Source organism: Hemiscyllium ocellatum, unplaced genomic scaffold (assembly GCF_020745735.1).
Source record: "Hemiscyllium ocellatum isolate sHemOce1 unplaced genomic scaffold, sHemOce1.pat.X.cur. scaffold_875_pat_ctg1, whole genome shotgun sequence".
In the NCBI taxonomy this organism is placed as follows: domain Eukaryota; kingdom Metazoa; phylum Chordata; class Chondrichthyes; order Orectolobiformes; family Hemiscylliidae; genus Hemiscyllium; species Hemiscyllium ocellatum.
This window is the reverse complement of record NW_026869282.1, coordinates 88,340-111,268: the sequence shown is the minus strand read 5'-3', so window position 1 is coordinate 111,268 and position 22,929 is coordinate 88,340. Positions and strand designations below refer to the sequence as shown.

At 46.6% G+C, this 22,929-nt stretch overlaps 1 non-coding gene across 1 annotated transcript; it reads left to right on the top strand.

Annotated features, from left to right (window-relative positions):
• The first annotated feature begins 6,099 nt into the window (after positions 1-6,099).
• trnaw-cca (transfer RNA tryptophan (anticodon CCA)) lies at positions 6,100-6,171 on the top strand. Its single transcript has one exon. It is a non-coding gene; the product is annotated as a tRNA-Trp (tRNA).
• Positions 6,172-22,929: the final 16,758 nt, after the last annotated feature.

Sequence of the window (22,929 nt, the reverse complement as noted above, 5' to 3'; positions counted from 1 at the left end):
TTACTTTGAACATGACCACAGAATTCCCTTTTGTGTACGTGAATCTGCCTCTTTGTCACAGTCAGACAGAGATTTACGCATCCGAACCACTCCTTGTGCCAAAATGTTCTTCCTAATGCCACTTTTACTTTTTTTCCAAATGCCTTGAAATCTCTGCCGATTTTTTGGGAAATTGAAATGATTCTCATTCCTGCACATGAGGCTGAAATAATTTAATTTCTAACGTAAAGGACTGCGGATGCTGAGAATCCGAGACAGAAAGATGAACTGCTGGAGAAACTCAGCAGGTTTGGCAGTATCTGTGGGAGAAAACAGAGTTCTGAAATATTGTCTCTGATTCTCTTTCCACCGATGTTGCCTGACCTGCTGAGTTGCTCCTGCAATTTCTGTTTTTGCTTTTAACTGAAAGTTCATTTCATCTTTCGGTGTGAAACAACCAGACTCTCCATTTGCAGATATTTAACCCTTTCGTAACCTGTGAAGTGATTGGATTCAAACAAACCCAGCAATAATTCACTCTTTCTCAGCTCCACAGGCAGAGAGACCTGGGAAATGAAGCTGTCAGTGTGGGTCTTTATTCGTGGGCAGAGTGGTGAATGCGACGGACGTGAAATCTATTGCGGTTTCCCCAGGCAGGTGTGACCCCTGCCGACTACAAAATTGGAAATGTCGTCAAAACGAAAGGGAGACTGTTCCCCGGTTTTTTCTTTAAGATTCAAATCAGTGGAGGGCGAAAGATATTTCACTCACATTGGGACTGGTGGGAATCTGCAACCCACTGCCTGTTCGGGTGGAACAAGCAGATACACGCAGAGCTTCTTTTGAGGCTATGAGCCAAGTGTTTGGAAATGAGACTAGAACAGTGAGGGGCTGGAAATCGTGATCGAAATGAAGCAGGGTGTTTCCTTTGCCAGTGAAAGATACTGCTTCACAAAGTTGGGACCGTGGAAGGGAAGCAGTGACTGTGATTATCTTTGGTTGTTGACCTTGTGACTGTTCCCATTGCTGCGCATGTCCGTGTTAACGTCAGAACTCTGCCGCATGGTGGCGTTAGATACGCACAGGGCCGCGGGCGCAATGGATGACGCATCCGACTCCACCTAACTGTTTGAAATGCAGCTCACAGCTTCTTCACACACCCCAATTAATCTTTCTCATTGTCCTGAAGCCGGCATACTGTTTGAATTCTTGATCTGCAGGAACGAGACACTTTTCACTGTCTCACGTCAGTCAGTGTCCCTGAGAACATCAGAGTCACGTCACAGCGCTGTCAGAGGAGGGGAAGCTGAAATAGCCCCACAAGCTGCTCACAGGCACATTTCACTTTCCCCAACTCACCGCCCCAACCCACTGATCCTGGGAATGGAAAGGGAACAAACACCAAAACCCAGTCTCATATTTGTGAATCTTCCGAAAATAAGAAAACTGTTTATCCCTTCGGATCTTCCATCCTGGGCTAACAAAGGGTGATTGTAAATGGTTGACCATTCAGTGTCGATTCTTTTTGGCTGAAAATATCTTCCTTATCTCATCCCAGCATTTCTTGCCACAGATAACTGTGCGGGTAAAAAATGAGGTCTGCAGATGCTGGAGAGCACAGTTGAAAATGTGTTGCTGGTTAAAGCACACCAGGTTAGGCAGCATCCAAGGAATAGGAAATTCGACGTTTCGGGCATAAGCCCTTCATCAGGAATGAGGAGAGGGTGCCAGGCAGGCTAAGATAAAAGGTAGGGAGGAGGGACTTGGGGGAGGGGCGATGGAGGTGTGATGGGTGGAAAGAGGTCAAGGTGAGGGTGATAGGCCGGAGTGGGGTGGGGGCGGAGAGGTTAGGAAGAAGATTGCAGGTTAGGAGGGCGGTGCTGAGTTGAGGGAACCGACTGAGACAAGGTGGGGGGAGGGGAAATGAGGAAACTGGAGAAATCACCTACCACCCCACCAACCTCCGTATACAGCGTATCATCCGCCGTCATTTCCGCCACCTCCAAACGGACCCCACCACCAGGGATATATTTCCCTCCCCTCCCCTATCAGCGTTCCGCAAAGACCACTCCCTTCGTGACTCCCTCGTCAGGTCCACACCCCCCACCAACCCAACCTCCACTCCCGGCACCTTCCCCTGCAACCACAGGAAATGTAAAACTTGCGCCCACACCTCCTCCCTTACTTCTCTCCAAGGCCCCAAGGGATCCTTCCATATCCGCCACAAGTTCACCTGTACCTCCACGCACATCATCTATTGCATCTGCTGCACCCGATGTGGCCTCCTCTACATTGGGGAGACGGGCCGCTTACTTGCGGAACGCTTCAGAGAACACCTCAGGGACGCCCGGACCAACCAACCCAACCACCCTGTGGCTCAACACTTTAACTCTTCCTTCCACTCCACCGAGGACATGCAGGTCCTTGGACTCCTCCACCGGCAAAACATAACAACAGGACGGTTGGAGGAAGAACGCCTCATCTTCCGCCTGGGAACCCTCCAACCACAAGGGATGAACTCAGATTTCTCCAGTTTCCTCATTTCCCCTCCCCCCACCTTGTCTCAGTCGGTTCCCTCAACTCAGCACCGCCCTCCTAACCTGCAATCTTCTTCCTAACCTCTCCGCCCCCACCCCACTCCGGTCTATCACCCTCACCTTGACCTCCTTCCACCTATCATATCTCCATCGCCCCTCCCCCAAGTCCCTCCTCCCTACCTTTTATCTTAGCCTGCCTGGCACCCTCTCCTCATTCCTGATGAAGGGCTTATGCCCGAAACGTCGAATTTCCTATTCCTTGGATGCTGCCTAACCTGGTGTGCTTTAACCAGCAACACATTTTCAACAGATAACTGTGCGGCAGAGTTCATGTGTATATTTCCTTGAATGATATTTTGTAACTAACATTCGTTTGCTAGTTGTTTGTATCGGGTATTTCAGGTTCATTAGCCGCTGTTCAAGTGTGTTGGTAGATTTGTGGGCTACCATGATGCTGAGAGGTTTGAGTTGTCTGGACACCATTTAACAGATGTATTTAATGTAAGGTAATGTGGCTAGGGTTTCTGCACAAGTTGTGTCTGCTTGTGTCAATTTGTTGATGAGAAATCGGCAAACTGGGTTTATTGGGTCGGCAAAGGTGAGGACTGGAGATGCTGGAAGCCAGAGTTTAGATGAGAATGGTGCTGGAAAAGCACAACGGGTCAAGCAGCACCTGAGGAGCAGGAACATCGAAGTTTCGGGCAAAAGCTCTTTATCAGGAATAGACGCAGGACGTCTCCAGGGTGGAGAGATAAATTTGGGTGGGGGGTGTGCTGGGGCGAAGGTAGCAAAGAGTAAAATAGGTGAATGGTGGTGGGGATAGAGGAGACAGGTCAGAGAGGAGGGTTTAGCGGATAGTTGGGAAGGGAGATTGGCAAGGAGGACAGGTCATGAGGTCAGTGCTGAGCAGGAAGGTTGGAACTGAGGTAAGGTCGGGGGAGGGGAAAGGAGGAAACTGGTGAAATCTACATTGATGCCCTGGGGTGGAAGTGTTCTGAGGCGGAAGATGAGGTGTTCTTCTTCCAGGCCTCGGGTGGGGAGGGAGCGGCGGTGAAGGAGGCCCAGGACTTGCATGTCCTTGGCAGCATGGGAGGGTGGATTGAAATGTTAGGCCACAGGGCGATGGGGTTGATTGGTGCGGGTGTCCCGGAGAAGTGACTTGACTCTCCAATCTCCCCAATGTTATAGAGATCGCATCGGGAGCAATGGATACAAAAAAAATTACATTGATGAATGGACCGGTGAAAGTCTTCTTTCTCCTGCAGCCCGGGTTCGATTCCCAGGCAGCGAGGCAATTTTTAGCAGAGCTGCGAAATAGGTCTATATTTCCCTGGTGGTCTAGTGGTTAGAATTCAGCGCTCTCACCGCTGCGGCCCGGGTTCAATTCCGGGTCCGCGACGCAATTTTCCCCGGGTCTGCAGGCTATCCATTCTTCTTAAATGCGCTGTATCGTTGTTTCCTGATCTTCGTCGTTCCTAGGTGCTGCAATGTGAAGTAGCTCGTTGAAATTGCATCCTGATGCAGATTTGTTTGTATGTGTTGGGATGATTGCTTCTGCAGCTTAACTACTTGTTTCGCGTGTGCTGTTTTCCTGTCGACGCTGTTTTGAATTTACCATTGACTGTTCGCTCTACTGTGACATCTAGAACAACAACACTTTTTGTTGTTCTCCTCTTTTGTGAATTTTATGCCAGTAAGGAAATTGTTGATGGTGTTGTAGGTTTCCTCTAAGTTGTTTCACGTTGTGGTGACAAAAGTGTCATCACTGTAGCCGACCCAAAGTTTGGGTTGGATCTTTGGAAGGGCTGTTTGTTCGAAACTCTGCATTATTGCTTCTGTTAGGAATCCTGATATTGGTGGTTTCATGGCTGCTCCGTTGATTTGTTTGTCAGTCTTGTTACTGAATAGGAAGTGGGAGGTAAGGCACAGCTCCACGAGCTTGACAGTGTCATCTTTGCTGATGAAGTTGGTGCTGTTTGGTGTTTGTGTCTTTGGTTCTTCAAGTAGTGTCTTCAGTTTTCTTTGGTCACGTTGATGTTAATGGATGTGAACAGGGCTGTATGCCAAAGGACAGTATTATTCCATCCTCTTCTATCTTGTTGTCTTTGGTGTTCAAGAATTCTTGGATGGAGTAACTGGAGTGGCGTGAGTCTTCGACTTGTGTTTTAGTCTTCAGTGGAGGTCTTTGACTAGTCTGTATACTGGTGTTCCAAGTGGTGAGACTGTGGCTTGAGGGGGACTCCTGGTTTGAAGAGGAGGAGAACAGCAACAAAGTGCCATTCCTAGATGTCACAGTAGAGCGAACAGTCAATGGGGAACTTCAAACTAGCGTCGACAGAAAAACAACACACGCAAACCAAACACTTAACCGCAGAAGCAATCATCCCAACACCCACAAACGAGTGAACAATCCTCACTCTCTCCGCGGAGCAGGTAAGGGCTGTTTGGCACTATCTGTTTGTAGACGCGGTTACGTTTGTTTCATGGTTTAAATTTAAATATCTTTTTCGAAAAAAGTGCGGAGCGGACCCGGAAGCTGGTGTAGCGCAAACTTACCTGGGTAGTTTTTTTTCCCAATAAAGGCGCGCAGTGGTTAAGTAAATGGGCAGGTGTTATACCTTGGGTTCACTCTTCCTTCATTCCCACCAACCCTAACTTCACTCCCACCCCAACAGTCCAACGGCACTTTCCCCTGCAACTGCCGAATGTGTGACATCAGCCCATTTACCTGCTCCCTCCTGACTATCGAAGGGCCCAAACTTACCTTCCAGGTGTAGCGGCACTTTACCTGCACTACCCACAACCCAGTCTACTGCATTTGCTGCTCATAATACGGGCTCATTTACATTGGGGAAACCGAGGCATTAACTGGGTGACTGCTGCACAGAACATCTACGTTCTGCCCGCAAAAAAAGACGCTGAGCTTCCGGTTGCCTGCCAATTCCATACCCCACCCTGTTGCGTGGCCAACATCTCTGTCTCAGGTTTGCTGTATTGTCCCAGCGAAGCCCAGCACCAGCAGAACGAAGCGCACCGGATATTACACTTTTGGACCATACATCCCTCCGGTCCCAATATCGAATTCAATAATTCTAGGGCTTGAAATCCATAGCATCCTCGTCCCTACCACACACACCAAGCCTTGTTATCACATAGTCTTTCATTACACACTACCTATGACTGCCACGAACAGTCTCCATTCACCCTCCCACGCAGATCGTTATCAACTCCCTTTTCTGTCCAACAGTTCTTCCCTCGCTTTGGGCTCTGTCCTGATCTATCATTTACTGCATCCGCCTTCCTCCCACAATATCTCCTGCATATAAACCAACGTTTTCCCAATCACCATCAGTTCTATGGAAGGGTCATCGGCAACTACTGTTTGTTTTTTGTTTCTGATATACAGCATCCGCAGTTCTTTCAGCTTTTTATTGAGGTAGAGTTGGAAATTGTTTCGAGAAACAGAAGGAGAGGTGGAGAGACAGAACAGACTGAACTGTTGATCTCAGTTGTTACGCAGACGTAAAATCATTGTAGTGCGATCACTTCCCTTAAGCATGAATAGCGGGCCCAATCTCCTCGTGAGCTTGTGGCGCAACGGTAGCGCGTCTGACTCCAGATCAGAAGGTTGCGTGTTCAAATCACGTCAGGCTCATTGAAGTCAATTTTGGATACTTGTGGGGAAGACGACTGAGCAGAGGTAACCAATGGGTTTCAGGCCGATGGCACGGAGCCTGCTCCTGTTGCTCAGAAGTGAAGTTTGGAAAAGAGCAGAGCAATCGTTATGGGGCACCGATAGGCGGTTTTGTGGGGGCGAGAGAGACTCACGATTGGTATGTTGCCTCCCAGGTGCAAGGGTAAGTGACGTCTCTGATCGTGTTTTCCGGGTTCAGAAGGGGGAGAGGGAGCAGACCGAAGTCGTGGTCCACGTTGGCATCAGCGACATAGGTAGGAAGAAGGATGAAGATGTCAGGCAGGCTTTCAGGGAGCGAGGCTGGAAGCTCAGAGTTAGAACAAACAGAGTTGTTGTCTCTGGTTTGTTACCCGTGCCACGTGATAGCGAGTCGAGGAATAGTCAGAGAGAACAGTTAAATGCGTGGCTACAGGGATGGTGCAGGAGGGAGGTATTCCGGTATCTGGATAACTGGGGTTCTTTCTGGGGAAGGTGGGACCTGTGTTGTGGTTCTGTTCGCCGAGCTGGAAATTTGTGTTGCAAACGTTTCGTCCCCTGTCTAGGTGACATCCTCAGTGCTTGGGAGCCTCCTGTGAAGCGCTTCTGTGATGTTTCCTCCAGCATTTATAATGGCTTCTCTCTGCAGCTTCCAGTTGTCAGTTCCAGCTGTCCGCAGCAGTGGCCAGTATATTGGGTCCAGCTCCATGTGTTTGTTGATAGAATCTGTGAATGAGTGCCATGCCTCTAGGAATTCCCTGGCTGTTCTCTGTTTGGCTTGCCCTATAATAGTAGTGTTGTCCCAGTTGAATTCATGTTGCTTGTCATCGGCATGTGTGGCTACTAAGGATAGCTGGTCGTGTCGTTTCATGTCTAGTTGGTGTTCATGGATGCAGATCGTTAGCTGTCTTCCTGTTTGTCCTATGTAGTGTTTTGTGCAGTCCTTGCATGTGATTTTGTAAACTACATTGGTTTTGCTGATGCTGAGTATCGGGTCCTTCCTTCTGATGAGTTGTTGTCTGAGAGTGGCTGTTGGTTTGTGTGCTGTTATGAGTCCTAGTGGTCGCAGTAGTCTGGCTGTCAGTTCTGAAATGCTCCTTATGTATGGTAGTATGGCTAGTCCTTCGGGTTGCGGCATGTCCTCGTTCCGTTGTCTTTCTCTTAGGCATCTGTTGATGAAATTGCGTGGGTATCCGTTTTTGGCGAATACAGTGTTCTTCTCGCTCTTTTTGCAGTTCTGGTGTGCTGCAGTGTGTTGTGGCCCTTTTGATTAGTGTCTTGATGCAACTTCGTTTGTGTGTGTTGGGGTGGTTGCTTTCATAGTTCAGGACTTGGTCTGTGTGTGTGGCTTTCCTGTATACCTTTATGGTGAATTCTCCGTTCGGTGTTCTCTGTACCATCACGTCTAGGAATGGGAGTTGGTTATTCTTTTCTTCCTCTCTCGTGAATCAGATTCCTGTGAGTGTGGCGTTGATGATCCGGTGTGTGTTCTCTATTTCTGTGTTCTTAATGATTACAAAGGTGTCATCCACATATCTGACCCAGAGTTTGGATTGAATTTGTGGTAAGACTGTTTGTTCTAACCTTTGCATTACTGCTTCTGCTATGAGTGCAGAGATCGGTGGGCCCATGGGGTGTTCCGTTGATTTGTTCGTATATCTGGTTGTTGAATGTGAAGTGTGTTGTGAGGCACAGGTCCAGTAGTTTAAGTATGCCGTCTTTGTTGATAGGTTCAATGGCCTGTTGTCTGTTCTGTATGTCCAGCAGGTTGGCTATTGTTTCTCTGGCTAGAGTTTTGTCAGTAGAGGTGAACAGTGCTGTTACATCGAATGAGACCATGGTATCTTCTTTGTCTATGTGTAAATTTCTGATGATGTCCAAGAATTCCTGGATTGATTGTATAGAGTGTCTGGATCCGCTGATCAGGTGTTTCAGTTTCTGCTGCAGCTCTTCAGCCAGTTTGGTAGGTGTTGGTATCTGCAAGTAGTTGTTGCGCTTTTTGGATGTACTCTGCTTTGTCCAGGATGACCGTAATTCTGCCTTTGTCTGTTGGTCGTATGATTATGTTCTTATCGTTTCTTAGTGATTTTAGTGCTTCTCCCTCCTTGGTGTTGAGGTTATGTGTTTGTCTTTTCCTTGTTATCAGAGGTGCGATACTTTGTCTCACTGTTTGTTGTGTCTCTTCTGTCAGTCCATTGTTCCTGAGTGTGCATTCTAGTGATGCTAGGAAGTCTGCTGTCTTGGCGTCCCTGTAGTTGTAGTTAAGTCCCTTGGCCAGTATTATTCATTCCGTGTCTGTGAGCTGTCTGTGGGAGAGGTTTTTAACCCAGGTGTGTGTTGTGATGTCCTCTTCGTTGTGTGTTAGTTTGGCCATTTTTTCTTTTAGTGCCTTTTTTTTGCGGTGTTTGGTCCTGTTCTGTCCTATGGTGACGGCCTGTTCTATGGTCCGGGTCCATTCCTTCCATCCATTGGTGGATTTTGAAATTAACGATTTTTGGCACGGAATTTCTTGTATGTATTTTTGAAGTCTGTTGTGAGCGTCTGTAATCATTACCTGATCATCCCGAGTCCGTTCTGTCTGGCTGTGTCCCTGGCTTGTGGATTGTTGACTGGTGGGACCTCTATAAACAGGATGGTCTACACCTTAACCTGAGGGGCACCAGTATCCTTGGGGGGAGGTTTGCTAGTGCTGTCTGGTGGGGTTTAAACTAACTCTGCAGGGGCATGTGAACCTAGACGGTCGCTTTAGGGTGTAGGACCTTGAGTGTAGGGAGGTTAGGTTCATGGCATCAATCTCGAAGGAGGGTGCCTGTAAACAGGAAGGTGATTTGAAGTGTGTATACTTCAATGCAAGAAGTATACGAAATAAAGTAGGTGAACTTGCAGCGTGGGTTGGTACCTGGGAGTTCAATGTTGTGGCTATGATGGAGACATGGGACAGAATTGGCCGTTGCAGATTCCAGTGTTTAAATGCTTTAGTAGGGTCAGAGGTGGGGGTAAAAGAGGGGGAGGTGTGGCATTGTTTGTCAAGGATAGTATTACAGCGGTGAAAGGACGATAGATGAAGACTCGCCATCTGAGGTAGTTTGGGCTGAGGTTAGAAATAGGAAAGGTGAGGTCACCCTGTTAGGAGTTTTCTACAGGCCTCCTAATAGTCCAAGAGACATAGAAGACAGGATTGCGAATATGATTCAGGAGAAGAGGGAAAGTAATAGGGTGGTTGTTTTGGGGGTCTTTAACTTTCCAGATATTGACTGGGAAAGCTATAGCTTGAGTACGTTAGATGGGTCGGTGTTTGTCCAATGTGTGCAGGAGGGTTTCCTGACACAATATGTTGACAGGCCAACAAGAGGTGAGGTCATACTGGATTTGTTTCTGGGTAACAAATCAGGCCAGGTGTTAGAATTGGAGTTAGGTGAGCGCTTTAGGAACAGTGACCACAATTCGGTGAATTCTACTCTGGTGATGAAGAGGGATAAGTGTGCACTGCAGGGCAAGAGTTATAGCTGGGGGCAGGGAAATTGTGATGTGGTGAGGCATGACTTAGGATGCATGGCTTGGAAAAGTAGGCTTCAAGGGAAGGGCACAATCGATATGTGGAGCTTGTTCAAGGAGCAACTATTGAGTGTCCTTGATAAATATGTACCTGTCAGGCAGGGAGGAAAGGGTCGTGTGAGGGAGCCGTGGTTTTATAATGAATTGGAATCGCTTGTTAAAGCGACGAGGGCGGTCTATGTAAAGATGAGGCGTGAAGGTTCAATTGGGGTGATTGAGAGTTATAAGGTAGCCAGGAAGGAGCTTAAGAGAGAGCTAAGAGCAGCAAGGAGGGAACATGAAAAGTCCTTGGTTGGTAGGATTAGGGAAAACCCAAAGGCTTTCTATAGGTATGTCAGGAATAAAAGAATGACTAGGGTAGGAATAGGTCCAGTCAAGGATAGTAGTGGGAAGTTGCGCTTGGAGGCTGAAGAGATTGGGGAGACACTGAATGAATACTTTTAGTCAGTATTCACTCAGGAACAGGACATTGTTGCCAATGTGAATATTGAGTCACAATTAATTAGAATGGACGGCTTTGAAGTATGTAGGGAAGAGGTATTGGAAATTCTGGAAAGGGTGAAAATAGATAAGTCCTCTGGGCCTGATGGCATTTATCCTAGGATTCTCTGGGAAGCAAATGAGTTTGCAGAGCCATTGGCCTTGATTTTTATGTCCTCGTTGTCTACAGGAATAGTGCCAGAAGACTGGAGGATAGCAAATGTGGTTCCCTTGTTCAAGAAGGGTAGTAGAGACAACCCTGGTCTTCCACTTGATATCCTTCAGAAAAATTAACAAAGTGAGTGTACTGTTAAATGAACATAGCATAGGCACCAAATTCCTGTCAACTGCCAGGTGCCTTCTGATCACACGTTATCCAGGACACCAAAACTGAAAACTGTCATGCAGCCAGTCAGCCAGCCTTAAGAAGCACCTAAGTGAAGCTTTCCTCCATACACAATGACCTAGAACAAGATGCTGTCAAAGATGCTGCAAATGGAGCTGAATCAAGGACATGAAAATGAAATATCAAGGCCGCTTGAGAAAAGAAAGCCATTTAAGTTGCTGAATGACTTCCTTCTATTCTATTAAATGAAAAAATGACAAGAAATATAGAATGTTATTAGAAGGTGAAACATATAAGCCATTAAACTTTTACAACAGTGAATAATCTTAGATATACTCAAAATGAAGCAACACATATGTACTTTTTATAACAATGTGCTAATCCCTTAAATGCTGCTCAATTCCATGAGAAACTACGCTTTTAATTGTATAGGTGAGGAAAGAAGCTATCCATTTCTAGGGTGCAAATTGTATTCAAATGAATGTGTCAAATTAAGGAAAAAAGTGAAAATACATTTAAGAGGGACAGAGAGCATCTGAGCACCTTTGCAGAGTCTTGTCCCTCCCTGGATTCACTGCAGTTGCAATCAGTGAATAGTTTCCCCCCATCTCTCCCTCCCAAGATGAAGAATGGAAAAGGGGAGACATTGCTTTGCTCCTCGGTGTTGTCTAGAGGAGGGAGTTTTACTCTGAAATTGAATGAAGATAGAGCTTCATTCCGGACTGCAACTTCCTTCCATTGTCCAACATGTGAGTACGGCACTTTCTGAGGAGGGGAGGCTTGTCAGGATAGATGCCAATAAAATGCTTCCTTGTCAGAGAATCTAGAACTCGATGACACAGATTATAAATAAGGGCTTTCCCATATCAGGCAGAATGAGGAATTTATTCTCTCTTCTTTATTGCAATGCTCTCACACAGAGAGTAATAGCGACAGGCTCTTTGAATGTATTCAAGGCTGAATTGAACTGAATTTTGAGTGACAGGGAATGAAAGGTTATTGAGTGCAGGTAGCAAATGAAGTTAACACTACAGCAGGACATGCATGATCTTCTTAATTGGAAAGTAAGCCTGGTGAATGGCAGTGGCAAGAGATTTAACACGTTCCATGTCTGAGTAGTCCTTCAAACAGTTGTCGAAGCTGGACAGAGACATGGATTCCCACATCATAGAGAAACCGTGGAAATGTGAGGACTGTGGGAAGGAATTCAAAATTCCATATTTGTTTGAACGTCATTGCCATGGTCACACTGGGGAGCAGCCATTCGCCTGCTCCATGTGCGGCAAGGGCTTCATTCATTTAATCCACCCTGATGATCCACCTGAAGAGTTTCACGAGGAAAGACCTTTTTTCTGCTTCGTGGGAAGGAGTTCATTTATTTATCACCCTGGTGACCCACCAGCCGGCTCACACCGGAGAGAGGCCGTTCGCCTGCCCTAAGTGCATGAACGGATTCACCCAGTCATCCGCCTTGCTGATCCACCAATAGGGCCATACCAGGGAAGAGACCACCCTCCTGCTCTGTCTGCATGAAGGTATTCATTAATTTGTCTGCCCTGCTTATGCACCTTCGGGTTCACACCAGGGAGAGACTGTTCTCCTGCTCCATGTGCAGGAAGGGGTTCATTCATTTATCCACCCTGGTGACTCACCAGCAGGTTCACACCGGGGAGAGGTCATTCACTCGGTCCAAGTGTGGGAAGGGATCCACTAACCCCACTGACCTGCAGACAAACTGGCACATTCACACCAGGGAGAGGCTGTTCATCTGCTTCGTCTGTGGGAAAGGGTTTAGCCATTCATCCATCCTGCTGGCGCACAGGCGCATCCACACTGAGGATAGACCGTTCTCCTGGTCTGTGTGTGGTAGGGGATTTACAGATTATTCCAGTTGCAGAGACACCAGCGGGTTCACACTGGGGAAAGGCCTTTCACCTGCTCCGTGTGCGGAAAGGGATTTAGTCAGTCATCCCATCTGCTCAGACACCAATCCAATCACACCAAGCAGAGCACGTTTGGATTCTTTGTGGGTGTGACTTGTATTAGTATCAAGAGGAAGGGGAGTATTGCTGAGGCAGAACTGACTGCAGGTAGAGTAGGTGGCGGTGCATGGCTGACAGCATGGAGCATAGGATCCGGAAAGAGAATTCTTGCTGAAGGTTTTGAATTTGTAGTGTGTACTGGGTATCCTGTTCAGGTTCAAACTGTGTTGGGCTGAATGTGGTCCGGAGTCCATGTGAGATCAGATGGTTCCATATGCAGTTCTGAGGAATAGCTCTGAAAACGTGTTGCTGGTTAAAGCACAGCAGGTTAGGCAGCATCCTAGGAACAGGAAATTCGACGTTTCGGGCCAGAGCCCTTCATTAGGAATGAGGAATTTCTGGCAGTTCTGAGGAATAGCTGATTTTGATGAAGAGCTTATGACTGAACATCGATCCTGATGAAGGTCATATGCCCAAAACATCGATTCTCCTGCTCCTGGGATGCTGCCTGACCTGCCGTCCTTTTCCAGCAACGCACTCTCGACTATTAATACTCAAGAGTGCTTACATTCACTGGTCAGTTGAGCACCTATTAAGACACACTTACTGATTTGGAACATGCAGCAGAGTCGGGAGATGTAAACCTTTTATGTTTGACTCTGTGAAGAAATCAATCCCATGGAAAGATTGGCTCCAGTTTGTCCCTTCCCCAGGAGGCTGTCGGGACGATAACATGGGAAACAGAGAATGATTGTCCATTACTGAAGGTTGAACAAATTGGAAAAATGACAGTTTCTGATAATGTCTTACAATCCTGGTGGCTTTTGGAGGTATTTTTGAAATTGTCATGGCCTGTGTGACCCACTGATGTTCCCAGAGTCTGAGCCACACCACAAATGGCAGGATGGAGAAGAGAATGCAGACATGGGTTATATCCCTACCATAGACTCATAGAACCTGACCGCATGGAAACAGACCTTTCTGTCCAACTCATCCATGCTGACCAGTTATCCCAAATTGGTGAGGCCACTTTTGAAATATTGTGTTCAATTCTGGCCTTCTTGCTATCAGGAGGATGTTAACGTTGAAAGGGTTCAGAAAAGATGCACAAGGATGTTGCCAGGCTTGGAGGGTTTGAGCTCCAGGGAGAGTCATAGAGCCTTAGAATCATGGAGATGTACATACGGAAACAGACCATTCATTCCAAATTGTCCATGCTGACTAGACATCCAATCCTTAACGAGTCCCACTTGCCAGCATTTGGCCCATATCCCTCAATCCCTTCCTATTCATATACCCATCCAGATGCCATTTTGAATGTTGTCATTGTAGCAGCCTCCACCACTTCCTTTAAGAGCGCATTCCATACATGTGCCACCCTCTGCGTGAAAAAGTTGCCCCTTAGGTCCCTTTTCTCACCGTAAACTTATGCCTGCTAGTTCTGGACTCCCCCATCCAGGGAAAAAAAACCTTGTCTATTTCCTCTCTCCGTGCCCCTCATGATTTTATAAACCCGTATAATGTCACCCCTCACCCTCTGACACTCCAGAGAAAGTAGCCCTATATTGGTCAGAGCATTGAGTATATGAATTGGGAGGTCTCTGTCCAATGATCACTTACTGTTCCCTTCAATAATTCCATAATTGGAAGTATATGACATAGCTAAAGGACATAAATACAACAGATAATTGTATTTGAATCTCGGAGGCTAGCACATTGAATATATAACCATTTAATAACACTAGATAGATCTCTGTCCCATCTCAAGTTCCAGTCCTGATAAATGCCTTGCGGATCTGAAAGCCTTGAGAGACAGAGAGAATCTGAAACCGCTTCTATTTGATTCATTTCCTCTTTTTCCAGCTGCTATCTTGAATAGTTTTACCCTTCCCCCTCTCATTCCCCGTCTCCAAGCCAGGATGAGGAATGGAAAGGGGAGACATTGATTTGTTCTGAAACTGGCCTCGTCCCGCGTGGTGACGTTCGCGATGGAGGGCGGGGCGTCGTGAAGGAGCCAATAGGAATCGCAGCGCCGAGCGGCGATGTCGCTGTGTTCTAAGTCCTTTTGGCCAACGGCCCGTACGTCGCACTGACCAATTGCAAACCCTGGAGAACCTGAAAGGAGTCTGGTCCTCCTGCCAATCAGAGCTCACCTATTGTCTAAATGAGCTCGGGAAGCTGCTACTACTTCTCTGAATGAAGATGGAGCTTCACCCCAGACTGCAACTCCCTTCCTCTGTCCAACATCTGTGACTACGGCACTTTTTTTCTACACCCTTCCCATCCTTTTCAATTTCTTTTCTCATTCTGGGGTTAAACTGATATCCCAGCCTTACCTCAGCTTCTCAGAGCACATCTCTGTTATGCTCATCCCAGTATACAGGCGTGTCAGACCGGTTCTGAAGCAGGTAAAACCTGGCCAGGTGGAGCCATTTCTGCTCTTCAAGACTGTTTTGAGCGCACTGACTGGTGGGTGTTCAGGGAGACCACAAATGATAGCGATTCCATCAATTTAGAGGAGTACATGGTGTCGGTGATTTCCTACGTTAGCAAGTGTATTGACGGTGTAATTGTGTTCAAGACCATCACTTCTTGCCCCAACCAGAAGCCATGAATGACTGCAAAGGTGTGTGCAATGCTGAGGGCCTGTGATTCTACCTTCATAGCAGATGACAAGGTGGGCCTGACAACAGTGAGGGCCAACCTGACCCAGGCATCAAAGAGTAAAAAATGAGGTCTGCAGATGCTGGAGATCACAGCTGCAAATGTGTTGCTGGTCAAAGCACAGCAGGTTAGGCAGCATCTCAGGAATAGAGAATTCGACGTTTCGAGCATAAGCCCTTCATCAGGAATAAGAGAGAGAGAGCCAAGCAGGCTGAGATAAAAGGTAGGGAGGAGGGACTAGGGGGAGGGGCGATGGTGGTGGGATAGGTGGAAGGAGGTCAAGGTGAGGGTGATAGGCCGGAGTGGGGTGGGGGCGGAGAGGTCAGGAAGAGGATTGCAGGTTAGGAGGGCGGTGCTGAGTTGAGGGAACCGACTGAGACAAGGTGGGGGGAGGGGGGGAAATGAGGAAGCTGGAGAAATCTGAATTCATACCTTGTGGTTGGAGGGTTCCCAGACGGAAGATGAGGCGCTCCTCCTCCAGCCGTCGTGTAGTTGTGTTCTGCCGGTGGAGGAGTCCAAGGACCTGCATGTCTTCGGTGGAGTGGGAGGGGGAGAAAGAGTCAAAATGTACATACACACAAAAAATACACAGCCACTTTCAGGACAGCAGTGATAAACTGAGCGTGTGGAAGGGCACCCAGGCCAACACTAACCACCGAACAGCATTGCCTGGTTGTGCTGGTGGTGCCTCCCCACTGCTGGATGAGTTGAACAACTTTTTATGCATAATTTGAGGCTCAAAATGATGTGGCAGTGAGGAACTCTAACCCCCACCCCCCCTCACAACCCACCTCCCAATTCAGTCTCTCACGACCAGACTGTGCAACAGTTTCCTCCCCCAAACCATCTGACTCCTTAACACTGTATGATTGGACTCTTTTTCTATCTGAAATTTTTTGCACAACTTCGAATTGCTGCTAGAAAAATGTCTATTCTTTATCATTCTTTTATTATGCGGTAACTTGTGTGTTTTGCACTCTGGTCCCTCGAAGTAGAGGAGATGACAGAAACATTGGAAGCTTCTGAGAGAGCGTTCTCAAAATTAATCCTGGGAATTGACGTGTTTGCTAATGATGCAATGTTGAGTAGCTTAGTTGAGCATTCGTTCGAGTTTGGAAGAATGAGAGGAGATCTTAATGAATAAATATCAGAATCTTAGTGGGCCTGAAAGGTTAGTTGCCAAAAAGGTAGTGTTCATTTGTGGGAGAGTCTCAGACCAGAAGGAATAGCCTCTAATCTTAACCGTTTGCATATTTATTATGGAGATGATGTGGATATCTTCTCTCAGCGGTTAATGAATGACAGGGCTACTGAAGTTCTATCACTAAGTATAGTCAAGGCATATGGTGGGCAGAATTTTAATCAATAAGGGAATCAATAATAAGGCATGAATGTGGATTTTTAGATTATAATATTAATAAATGGTGGAGCAGATTCAATGGGCTGAATGGATTATTTTGGTCAAAGATTTTATAAACATCCTGTGGGATCTTGACAGGGCAGATATGGATAAAGTGCTTCAACCTATGCACGATATTCAGACCTAGGGTTCCACAGGAACCAGAATTGTCTGTTTTGAATTTCTATCCTGTGCAGATGGTGATGCTTCCTGTAATCTCCTTTTACAGGATATGAGAAAGGGAAGGAATTGCAGCCAGAAATATCAAAACAAGATCTGATAGAGACAATCATCATCAGCCTTTGAATCTCTCAGGATTTATTATGTCTCTGCTGCCCTGTCTGCTTCATAAAGGTTTCAAACATCAGTGAGACTGAGGCACACTGAGTGAGAGTGTCGCAGTGAACTGACTGTGGGAAAAGCTCTAAGCGGATACACAGCCTGAAATAGTAACATCCCATTTGCAGTGACAAGAGACAGAACACATTCCGTGTGTGAGTGGTCTTTCAACTGATTGTCAAACCTGGAGAGAGACCAGGACTTCCACGTGATGGAGAAACCATGGAAATGTGAGGATTGGAGGAAAGACTTCAAATTCCTGTGTCTGCTTGATTCCCATCATCGTGGTCACACTGGGGAGAGGCCATTCACCTGCTCAGCGTATGGGAAGGCATTCGTTCATCTATCCACCTAGTGACTCACCGGCGGGTTCACACCGGGGAGAAGCCATTAATTTGCTCAGTGTGTGAGAAGGTCTTCACCCATTCGACTTCTCTGCTAACTCACCAGCACATTCACACCTGCGAGAAGCCATTCTCCTGCTCCACCTGCAGGGAGCACAGATTCCTCCGCCCCGCAGATACAGCAGTGTGTTCACACCGGGGAAAGACCATTTACCTGCTCAGTGTGTGGGAAGGCCTTCAGTCGGTCGTCCCATCTGCTGAGACACCTCTTCAGCCACACCGAGTAGAGAGTTTTTAAACTCTTTATGTAGGTGTGACTTGTATTTATATTCAAGATAGCACACATTCACTGGTCAGTTGAGCATCTATTAAGAGGCTCTTAACGATTTGGAACATGCAGTGACATCAGGAGGTATATACCTGAAATGTTTGACTCTTTGAAGAAATCTGAGTTGAAAAGTGTGGCACTGTAAGAAGTACAGCAGGCCAGGCAGCATCCGAGGGGCAGGAGAGTTGATGTTTCAAGCATAAGCCCTACATCACATTCCAGTGCCATACTTTTTGACACTGACTTTCTAGTATCTGCAGTCACTCGACTGCTCTGAGTCTGTGACGAAATCTGCCCCGTGTAAAGATTAGCTCCACTTTCTCCTTTCTCAGTAAGGCTGTCAGGATGACTACATGGGTAAAAGAGAGAGCTCTTCCAGTGCTGAAGGTTGGACAATTAAATTTAGGTAAAATAAAGTTTCTTACTGCGGCTACAATCCTGGTAGCTTATGTGAGAAATGCCTCAAGGTATTTGGACATTGTCAGAATCTGGTGACCAACTGAGATCCATGGTTTGAACCACACAACAAGTGGCAGGATGGAGGGGGGAATGTAGCCATGGGTTATGTCCCGACCATAGAGCCATAAAACTCCACTGCACAGAAACAGACCTTTCAGTCCAACACGTCTATGCCGACCAGATATCCCAAATTGATGAGGCTATTTCTGGAATACTATGTTCAGCTCCAGTCTCTCTGCTTTGGGAAGGATTTAACACTTAAACGATTCAGAAAAAGTTTACAAGGCTGTTGCCAAGATTGAAGAGTTTGAGGTAAAGAGAGAGGATGAATAGGCTGGGATTGGTTTTCTCTGAAGCATCAGAAGTTGAGGGGTGACCTTACTAAGGTTAAAAAATCATGAGTGGTATGGATAGGGTGAATACTGATGTTGTTTCCCCAGTGTGGGCGACTCCAAACCCACCCACCCCCACACCCCCGCCCCCGGATAAGGAATGGAAAGAGACATTGCTTTGTTCCCAGATGTTGCCCAGAGGGAGTCTCCCTTTGAAACAGGTAGATAAGATAGTGAAGAACATGTTTGTTATGCCTTCATTTTTTGGTCAGAGCATTCAGTATAGGAGTTGGGAGGTCGTGTTGCAGCTGTACAGGACGTTGGTAAGGCCACTTTTGGAATATTGCGTGCAATTCTGGTCTCCTTCCTATTGAAAGAATGTTATGAAACTTGAAATGATTCAGAAAAGATTTACAAGAATGTTGCCAGGGTTGGAGGATTTGAGCTATATTGAGAGGCTGAAAAGTCTGGGGCTGTTTTCCCTGGAGTGTCGGAGGCTAAGTGACCTTATAGGGGATTATAAAATAAGGGGCATGGGTAGGATAGAAATATTGGAACACAGACTTTAACCTAATGCATTATCTGAGCTGAGATGGCACCTATTGTTAAAGCTATCTTGAGAATGTAACTTTTAAAAAGTTGTGGGATTTACATATGAAGGAAACAAAACTAATGTGAACTTTGAATTGGTGGGGGGTAAATGACATCTGATTCACTCATATCCTTTTTAGGGAAGGAAATTGCCGTTGTGGGAAAGGATTCACTCAGTTGTCCTAGCTGCATTCTTTACCCAGTCTGGACTACATGTGACTTCAGACCCACAGCAGAATGGTTCACTCTTGATTGTCCCTCTTCCACCCAGGGAGACATTTACTTGAATGGCAGCACGGTGGCTCAGTAGTTACCACTGCTGCTTCACAGCACCGAAGTTCCCGGTTCGATTCCAGCCTCGGGTGACTGTCAGTGTGGAATTTGCACGTTCTCTGTGTCTGCGTGGGTTTCCTCAGAGTGCTCCGGTTTCCTCCCACAGTACAAGTATGTGCAGGTCAGGTGAATTGTCCATGTTAAATTGCCCATTGTGTTAGGTGTATTAGTCAGAGAGAAATGGGTCTGGGTGTGTTACTCTTCGGAGGGTTGGTGTGGACTGGTTGGGCTGAAGAGCCTGTTTCCACACTGTAGGGAATTTAACTAATCTAACCATATCCGAACTTAACCATATCCCTCCAAACCCTTCCTATTCATATACCTATCCAGATTCCTATTAAACATTGTAAATGCACCAGCCTCCCCCACTTCGCCTGGCAGTTCATTCCGTACACACACCACACTCTGTGCGAAAAAGGTGCCTCTTCGGGCCATTTTAAATATTTCTCCCCTCACCTTAAACCGATGTCCTCCAGTTTACAACTTCATCTGCCCTGGTGAAAAGACTTACAAAAGTTGAGCAGCCAGACAAAATGAAAAAAGAATACAACGTCGAGCCACCCGGAAAAATAAAATTGTGGCTCCAGCCGTTTTTTCTCCTTTTGGCCTTTACATTCTTTACATCTGTCAGTAACAGTAGTCACCAAAGCGCACACTGCGCATGCTCCGAGGTGTCGGCGAGGAAGGCGCATGCTCATCGGTGTCAGCAAAGTAGTACGCATGCTCCTCGAAGTCCGAAGAACGGCACGCGACTTCCTTTAGATGGACCAATGGTAAAGCCTGGAGGACCGGATGGAGATTGGTCCTTCTGCCAGTTAGAGCACCCCTATTGTCTGAATGCAGAAGGAGGAGAATGAGCTTCTGTCGCTGCTGTGAAGATTGAGCTTCACCCCAGATTGTAACTTCCTTCTCTCTAATATCTGTGAGTACAGCACTTTCTTTTCTCATCCCCTTTTCCATTTAGTTTTCATTTTGGTGTTCAATTATAGTCATAGAGATGGACAATACGGAAACAGACCCTTCGGTCCAACTCGTCCATGTCGGCCAGATATTGCAACCTAATCTCGTCCTGCTTGCCAGCACCCAGCCGATATCCCTGTTCATGTAGTGTTGACTTGCAGCAACTGAAAGGAAAGGGAGTGATTCTCTGGGGTGCAGACAGACTCTGGAAATGTTGGACACAGTTGGCAAACACATGGCAAATGCAGTACCTCAATGTGAAGCTATAGCCTTTGTTGTGCAGAAAGGAGGTGCGTTTTTAAATGTGATACATTGGGATGTGGAGAAAGTGAGGATTGCAGATGCTGAAGATCAGAGTCGCAGTGTGGCATTGGAAAAATACAGCTAGTCAGGCAGTATGAGAGTTGATGTTTTGGGCACGAGCCCTTCATGAAGGATGATGTGTAGATGTACAATGGGACTTCAGTGTCCTTCTGCACCAGTCACTGCCAGTTGTCAGACAGGTGAAACAAGCAATCAGCAAGGCAAGTGGTATATTAGCAAGAGGAATTGAGTTCAGAAGTGGGGATGTCTTCCTGCAGTTAGGGGGTCATTGAACGTATTCACTGCTGAGTCCATCTGATATTTTGAACAAGAATGAAATGGGTGTTTATGGGGGATGTCAAGAAAATGGTTTCAAGACCAGTATAGAACTGTTCCAGTGTCAGACAGCACAGAAACAGACCCTTCAGTCCAACCAGTCCATGCTGACTATGTTCTCAAACTAAACTAGTCCCACCCGCCAGTATTTGGTCCATATCCTCTGAATCTTTCCTATTCAGATACCTAGCCAAATGTCCTTTAAGTGCGATAACTGCACCTGCATCACTTCCTCTGAACATTCATTCCACACATGAACCACTCTCTGTGTAAAACGAAAAATAGTGTCCCTCGTGTCTTTCAAATCTTTCTCCTCTCTCCTTCAAAATTTGTTCCCTAATCTTGAAACCCCCACCCAAGGGAAAGGACACCTGCCATTCATGTTAGCTATATCAGTCATGATTTAACCAACCTCAGCAATGTCACCTCTCAACATCCTATGTTCCAATGAAAACTGTCCCAGCCTATCCACCAAATTGTAGGTATTTTCATATCCAGTTATGATCTGTGCAATACTGGTCCAGGCTTGAAAAATCAAATGTCCTAGTCCTGCTCCCAATTCTCACCCTCTGTGTCCAGGACAGCAAGAGACCATAAGACATAGGAGTTGAGATTAGGCCATTCAGCCCATCAGGTCTGCTGATAGCACACAATCGCAGCTGACAAGTTTCTCAGCCCCATTCTCCTGCTTTCTCCCCGTAACTCTTGATCCTCAAGAACCTGTCTACCTCCGTCTTAAATATTCTCAATGACCTGTCCTTTACAGCCTTCTGTGGCAATGAATTCCAAAGATTCACCACTTTCCGGATGAAGAAGTTTCTCCTTATCGCTGTTCCAAAAGGGCCTTCCCTTTACTGTAAGGCTGTGCCTTCAGGTTCTTGTCTCTCCTACCAATGGAAACATCTTCCCAACGTCCAGTCTGTCCAGGCCATTCAGTATTCTGTATGTTTCAATTAGAGTGTGGGCCTGTGGATCAACATGAACCAAACCCTTCAGGATGAGATGCAGCAGGAATTAGGTTCAGCAAAGTGAGAATGGAGGGAATGTGTGTGGGAAGGAGATTTTCAGCTTCTAGGGAATAAGAGAGGAAAGAGAGTTTGCTATAAATGGGAATTGAGCAGATGGGTCATTGGGCCAAGGAGTGGGAGATGGAGTTTAATTTAGCCAAATGTGAGGAGTTGCATTTTGGTCAAGCAATCCAGGCAGAACTGACACAGTTGAGGGGAGTGTTGCTGAACAAAGACCTTGGAGTGCAGGTTCATAATTCTTTGAAAGTGGAGTCTTGGGTAGCTAGGGTAGTAAAGAAGGCATTCGGTATGCTTTCCTTTATTGGTCAGAACATTGAGTATGGGAGTTGGGAGGTCATGTGGCCGCTGCACACGAAATTGGTTGGGCCACTTTTGAAACACTGCATTCAAGTCTGGTCTCCTTGATATAGGAAAGATGTTGTGAAACTTTGAAAGAGGTTGGAAAAGATTTACAAGGCTGTTACCAGAGTTGGAGGGTTTGAACTACTGGGAGAGGCAGAATAGGCCAGGGATATTTTCCCTGGAGCATCAGAGACTGATGGATGACCTTATTGAGGTTGTAACGGGCATGGATAGGGTGAGTACCCAAGATCTTTTCCCCAGGATGGTGCAGTCCAAAACTAGACAGTGCATATTTGAGGTGAGAGGAGAATGATTCACAAGTGTGGTTGTGAAGACTGGACCTTCAGAACAGCTGTCAAAGATGTTTTGCCCTGACTGGGAGCAGAAGTTGTAACAGTGAAATCTTTCATTTAAGAGCAAACAACTGCGTGAGTCCGTCTATCCCAGATTTTGGTGGAAAGTGGGAATTCGTTGCTGTTGGGCGAGATAACACCTCAAGATTAGGGGGAGTAGCTTTCAAACAAGGATTAGGAGGAACTGTTTTTCCTGGAGAGTAGTGAATCTGTGGAATTTTCTGCCCAGTGAAGCAGTAGAGGCCACTTCAGTATATTGAAGACACAGT